The sequence below is a fragment of the Dromiciops gliroides genome, chromosome 1, assembly GCF_019393635.1.
Source record: "Dromiciops gliroides isolate mDroGli1 chromosome 1, mDroGli1.pri, whole genome shotgun sequence".
NCBI lineage: Eukaryota > Metazoa > Chordata > Mammalia > Microbiotheria > Microbiotheriidae > Dromiciops > Dromiciops gliroides.
Window position 1 is genome coordinate 445,461,065 of NC_057861.1, and position 7,332 is coordinate 445,468,396.

Here is a 7,332-nt window from a genome sequence, read left to right on the forward strand (position 1 = left end):
ATTTCAATAATATACAAATTATTTGAGAAAATAGGTGAAGGAATCCTACCAAATTCCTTCTATACGATAAATAAGGTGCTAATACCTAAATCAGGAGAAGCAAAAACAGAAAATGAAAATTATAGACCAATCTCCCTAATGAATATTGCTGCAAAAATTCTAAATAGAATATTAGAAAATAGAGTACAATAATTTATTACCAGGATAATATACTCTGACTAGGTGGGATTTATACCAGGAATGCAGGGCTCATTCAATATTAGGAAAACTATCAACCTAATCGACCACATCAATAACAAAACTAACATAAATTATATGATTATCTCAATAGATGCAGATATTTTTTTAAAAAATGCAGCACCCATTCCTATTAAAAACACTAGAGAGCATAGGAATAAATGAAGCTTTTCTTAATATGAAAAACAGGATCTATCTTAAACCATCCGCAAGCAATATATGCAATGGGCATAAGATAGAGGCATTTGCAATAAGATCAGGGGTGAAACAAGGGTGTCCATTATCACCACTATTACTCAATATTGTACTAGAAATGTTAGCCTTAGGAATAAGAGAAGAAAAAGGAATTGAAGGAATTAAAATAGGCAAGGAAGAAACAAAACTATCACTCTGCAGATGATATGATGGTATACTTAGAGAAGCCTAAAGAATCAACTAAACACTACTTCGAACAATTAACAACTTTATTAAATTTGCAGAATATAAAATAAACCCAAATAAATCATCAGCATTTTTATTTATAACCAACAAAGTCCAGCAGCAAGAGCTAGAAAGAAAAATTCCATTTAAAGAAAAATAAACTGTAGACAATATAAAATACTAGGGAATCTTCCTTCCAAGGTAAACCCAGGAACTATATGAACACAAGTATGGAATGCTTTTCACAAAAATAAAATCATATCTAAACAAATGGAAATATATAAAGTGTTCAAGAGAAGGCCTTGCTAATATAATAAAAATGACAGTTCTACCCAAATTAATTTACTTAGTGCCATACCAATAAAACTACCAAAAATTATTTCATAGAGCTAAAAAAAATAACAAAAAAATAACAAAATTCATCTGTAAGAAGAAAAGGTCAAGAATATCAAGGGAATTAGTGAAAAAAAACAATGCAAAGGAAGTTGCCTAGCTGTACTAGATCTAAAACTATATTATAAAGTACAATCATCAAAACTATTTGATATGGGGCAGCTAGATGGTACAGTAGATAAAGAACCAGCCCTGGATTCAGGAGGACCTGAATTCAAATCTGGCCTCAGATACTTGACACTTACTAGCTGTGTGACCCTGGGCAAGTCACTTAAGCCTCATTGTCCAACCAAAAGAAATGAAATGAAGAAATAAAGAAAACTATTTGATAATGGCTAAGAAATAGAGAGGGAGATCTGTAGAATATGGTAGGCACACAAAACACAGCAGTAAATGAATAGAGCAATCTCATATATGATAAACCCAAAGACTCTAGCTTCCAAGATAATAACTCACTATTGGACAAAAATTGCTTGCAAGAACTGGAAAATAGTATGGCAGAAACTAGGCATAGACCAACATCTTACACCATACTCCAAACTAAAGTCAAAATGGGTATAAAATGTAGACATAAAGGGTGATACCATAGGCAAATTAGAAAAGCAAGCAATAGTTTCCTTGTCAGATCTATAGAGAGAGGAAGAATTTATGACCAAAGATGAGATAGAGAATGTTATGAAATGCAGCATGGATCATTATGATAACATTCAATTAAAAAATTTTTGCACAAACAATACCAATGTGAACAAGATTAGAAGTAAAGCAGAAAACAGTGTTTCTGATAAAGGAATCATATCTAAAATAAATAGAAAACTCAATCAAATATATAAAAATACAAGTCATTCCTCAATTGAGAAATGGTAAAAGGATATAAACAGGTAGTTTTCACATGAAGAAATTAAAACTATCTACAGTCATATGAAAAAATGTTCTCAATCACTACTGATTAGAGAAATTCAAATTAAAATTATCCTGAGGTACTACCTCATACCTATCCAATTGACTAATATGACAGAAAAGGGAAATGATAAATGTTGGAGAAGATGTGGGAAAATTGGAACACTAATTCACTGCTGGTGGAGCTGTGAATTGATCCAACAATTCTGGAGAGCAATTTGGAACCACACCCAAAAGTCCACAAAACTGTGTATAACATTTTTGGAGGGGTGGGGCAATAAGGGTCAAGTGACTTGTCCAGGGTCACACAGTTAATGAGTGTCAAGTGTGTCTGAGGGTGGATATGAACTCAGGTCCTCCTATATCCAGGGCCAGTGATTTATCCACTGTGTCATCTAGCTGCCCCTGTGTATACCATTTTATCCAGCAATACCACAACTAGGTCTATATCCCAAAGAGATCATCAAAAAGGGAAAAGGACCCAAATATACAAAAATATTTATAGATGCTTTTTTTGTGGTCACAAAGAATTGGAAATTCAGGGCATGCCCATCAATTGGGGAATGGCTAAACAAGTTGTGGTATATGAATGTAATGGAATAATGTTGTGCTGTAAGAAATAAGCAGGTGTATTTCAGAAAAACCTAGAAATACTTACATGAATTGATGCTGAGTGAAATGAGCATAACCAAGTAAACTTTGTACACAGTATCAACATCATTGTGTGATGATCAACTGTGATAGATTTAACTCTTCTAAGCAATATAATTATCCAAGTCAGTGCCAAAAGACTTATGGTGGGAAAAGTTCTTCACCTTGAGAAAAAGAAATATGGAGTCTTAATGCAGATTGAAGTAATAGTAGTAGTAGTAGAAGTAGTAGTAGTAGTAGTAGTAGTAGTAGTAGTAGTAGTAGTAGTAGTAGTTTTAGTAATTAGTAGTAGTTAGTAGTGGAAGTGTTCAGTTAGGAATTTCCTCTTCACTCATTGTTATGGAAAATATTTGCTCCTGATCTCATATATTTTGTAATAGTGTGAGCTTTTATGTTCTGGTTATATATCCACTTGATTCATATTGTGGCATATGGTGTAATATATTGATCTAAATTTAATTTCTGCCATACAGCTTTCTACCTTTCCCATCAGGTTTTGTTCCAAATTAAAACAAGAGGAGAAATGATTTATATTTGAGGGATTATCAAACTCTGGACTACTGGCTTTGATTATTTTTATTTCTTTTTCTATTTTGTTCTACTAATCTCAGGTCTTTGCACTGGCTACCCCCTATACCTAGGGTGCATTCTCTCTCTGCCTTTTTTTTCTCTTTTGCTCTTTTGTTTCCTTTGTAACGATTGGAATGATGCCTCCTGCTGGAAAGTTACTGTATGAAAGCTCCACCATGAGGAGAAGGCATCTGAGGGCAAGCCATCTGGTCAGGTCCTTGGTGTCAGGAAGTGATGTTTGCTTGTGGGTACTGTTGATCAAAGCTATCAGCTAATTAGCTTGGAGCTGTGTGTGGGGGAGCAGGACATTTCCAGTTTTCTCCTTCATGAGGATTCTCATGAAGAGCGGAGCTGGAGACATTAGCTTCCTGAGATAGACAGCTGAATCTAGTCCTCTTTCTCTCTCTTTACCAAATTCTTATTCTCCTTAATAAATGCTTAAAAGGGGCAGCTAGGTGGCGTAGTAGATAAAGCACCGGCCCTGGATTCAGGAGTACCTGACTTCAAATCTGGCCTCAGACACTTGACACTTACTAGCTGTGTGACCCTGGGCAAGTCACTTAACCCCCATTGCCCCATAAAATAAAAAAAAAAATAAATGCTTAAAAGTCTAAACTCATGCTAAAGCTTATAATTTATTGGCAACCACTCTAGAAATTTTAGACAGACCAGCTATAATTTTAGCCCTTATACCTTCAAGTCTCAGCTCAGCAACAGTTTTTACATTACACACTTCATAATCACACTCCCAGCTAGTGCCCTCTACCACAAAATCACTTTGTATCTATTTTCTATTCCATGAAATAAATGGAAACCACGGCTTTTTTTTTTTTTTGGTGAGGCAATTGGGGTTAAGTGACTTGCCCAGGGTCACACAGCTAATAAGTGCCAAGTGTCTAAGTCCAGATTTGAACTCAGGTCCTCCTGATTTCAGGGATGGTGCTCTATCCATTATTCCACCTAGGTGCCCCTGAAACCATGACTTTTAAATGAAATCTTAGTCACTGTATTCTGAAGTTTTTCACTATGGACCTGCCACAGAGGTTAATGACTAACAGTTTAGGGCATATGGGCAAAATGCTTTGAGTCTGCAGGGTATAGCATTCTAGTGGCAGAAGTTACTCAGCTTTTTGAAAGTGCCCCTATCATGGAAGAAAATTTTATTGGATCTATTAATATATTTTCTAGCAAATGAATATACACCCACATACACACACATATGAAAGGGGAAAAGGTTGAGAAGGACAATTAGCCTTTTGCTACTTTAATCTTGAGTTTAATTCCCATTCCAGTTAATCCCCTTTTACCATGTCTATATCATAAAACCACCACTTGGCACAGCTTGACATATTTGACAGTTATTTCCAAGCAAAGACTGTAATTGGAACATTGACATTCAGTGCTTATAGGTATATGGTGAGAGGCACAAAGAATATTGCTCCTTCTTTCACAATATCTGACCAACGCAGTAATACCACTAAAAATAATGAATCCAGCTTCTAAGAGAATGAGAACATCCATTATTTCTTTCACTGTTAACTCCAGAACTAATATACTGGAGCCCTTACCATACTAATTACTTCTGAGAGGTACTGATAATGGACTTCTTAAGGAAAATTGAAATTTTGTTGCCTGAATTTAATATTAGGCCCTTGTGAAGATGCTTGTCAAAAGAACCAAAGGGTGAAAGATACAAATCCTGCCATTTCTGTGACAGATGCTCTAGTGCCTGAAAGAAGGTGCCTCATTTGCAATGTAAGGGTACACTATTCAAATCTCAGCAAGAGTGATTCCATTAGAGGTAGAACAAGCAGTTATCAGATTAAAGAGACTGATTTAATGAGATGATGAGAAAGACTCCTCTATGACAAGAGAAATCTCTGACAATGCTTTCATGAGACTTACCACTGTGCTGCTGAAGATTTCCAAAGAGGTACTTCATAAAGCCAGCATGAGGCTGAATTAGATTGTCCATAGATGAGACATCAATGTACCTGTCTGCCTTGCAGATGCAATACAGTAATTATGAGCAAGGCTTACTTAATGCTTAGCAAATGATTTCAATAGGGCAGTACTCTGTGCAAATGTTTCATTCAACTGTCTTTGGAGAGATGTAAAATACATATAGAAAGGAAGCCAGCTGCTTTAACTACAACTGCACTGATGAGATAGGTACTTAATTTTGCCACTTGGGGAGGGAAGTGCTGGGTCATTATAAGGACTAGAAAGTTTCCTTTATCCTTCCACTGTGGCCTTTCATGTGACAGACCCTTGACTTATTTTAGTATGACAATAGAACAGTATTGAGTCCAAATGCAAAGCCAGATATACGACACTTCAGTAGATATCATAAGGCAGGAACTATCACGTAAACTTCATTCTTTGTTTTTAATTTGTTTCTGCCTACTTTTGTCCCTAACTTCTTCTCTTCCTTCTTTCTTTTGTTTTTTCCTTCCTTTTTCACTTCCTTCCTTTTTTCTTTCCTTCTTTGCTTCTCCCTCTGCTTCCTTCTCTTTTTCCTTCTTTTGTTAATTTTTTTCCTTCTTTTCTTTTTTTAACTTTCTTGTTTTCCTCCTTCCTCCCTCCCTTTCTCTCTCCTTTCCTTCTTGCCTTTCATTCACTCATTCATTCTTTCAAACAAAAGTGAGAAAAATTATATATATATATATATATATATATATATATACTGACCTGTGCACTGTGGAAGATATAAAGAAATGTACATGGCCACCAAACTCAAAGTGGGGAATCATGATGTGGACATTACAGGGTTAAACAACATTCAAAGTAGTTAATTATAAAATTTAAATGTGTCTGATATAGACAATCTTGCCCAGAGGGGAAATCAACCTTAAGTGGTTAAGGAAAGAGTGTTGTAGAAGATGGAATTTCAGTTTATATCTCAAAAGGTGGTGTTTCAGTACAGGTATATAATGGCCTCAAATGCAAGTTTACAATGAGGAGAAATTGAATCAAAGAGAAAGGGATTTTTAAATAGTTTTTCTGAATATATTCAATGAAAATACACAAACTGTCAGGAAAGTATTTCAATACTATCTCTCTCCACCCCTACATATGGGGGTAGACCAGAGTTAATCATAAAAATAGCCCATGGGGAATGAACAGTTTATAAAATCAAAAGATAAAACTTATCTTCTTGACGGAACTTTCTATACTATTCCTCCAAAAGTCATGTGGCCTATCAACCGTCTGAGTCTCCATAACTAAAGATCGCATAGTAACTTAAAATCTTTACTATCATGCTACCCAATTAGCTCTCTAGGACCTGAGGCCTAGACAAAACAGATAAGGCTGAAGAAAATTTATTAGAATTTAAGTGGGTGAATGACAAAAAAGAAGTTGGCTCAGAAAACACTTGTTCTTTTTATGTGCCTTTAGAGTATCTTATGAAAGAACAAGCCTGGGTAAAACAATATGGTTTCTGGCATGTCTGCCGATTTTCTGCACAAATATCTATATACTTCCAGGTATTTCTGTGAGGCAAAGTCTGACTGGGCCTTAATTCTTTATACTCACTCTTCCCACAGTGGAAGGGGAGGAGCACATTCTTCCTAGTCAAAGGGGAAAAGTATCCAGCCTAGCCAAACCTTGCAACACAGTGACATCTGCTGGTTACCCCAAAATAAATGTATTCCGCATATTTCTCATTCCACAAGATTATACAAGTTGGTTACATTTTTAAGATCAAATATAGTAGGAAAATTTCGCAAGCATGACCATCAATATGACATAGAAGACAGAGTCATAGGCTTAGATTCAAGAAAACCTGAGATCAAATAATATCTGTGACACTATGTGGCTCTGAACAAATCAATGAGTCTTAGTTTCATCATTTATAAAGTCAGGATAAGTATAACTGTATATTTGCTACAGTACTTGGCAACTATAAGTATAAAAGATGATTATGTTTGTATGGTGCTTTGCAAACCATAAAACAATATAGACTTCTTCTTCTTCTTCTTCTTCTTATTATTATTATTATTATTATTATTATTATTATTATTATTATTATTATTATTATTATTATTGGACCCAGAACTAGGAGAACCTGGGTTTTAAATGAATATTGCCTTGGATGCTTGTTAGATTGGGCAAGTCACTTAAAACTGCAAAACCTCAAGTTTCTTCATCTGTAAAATAGGG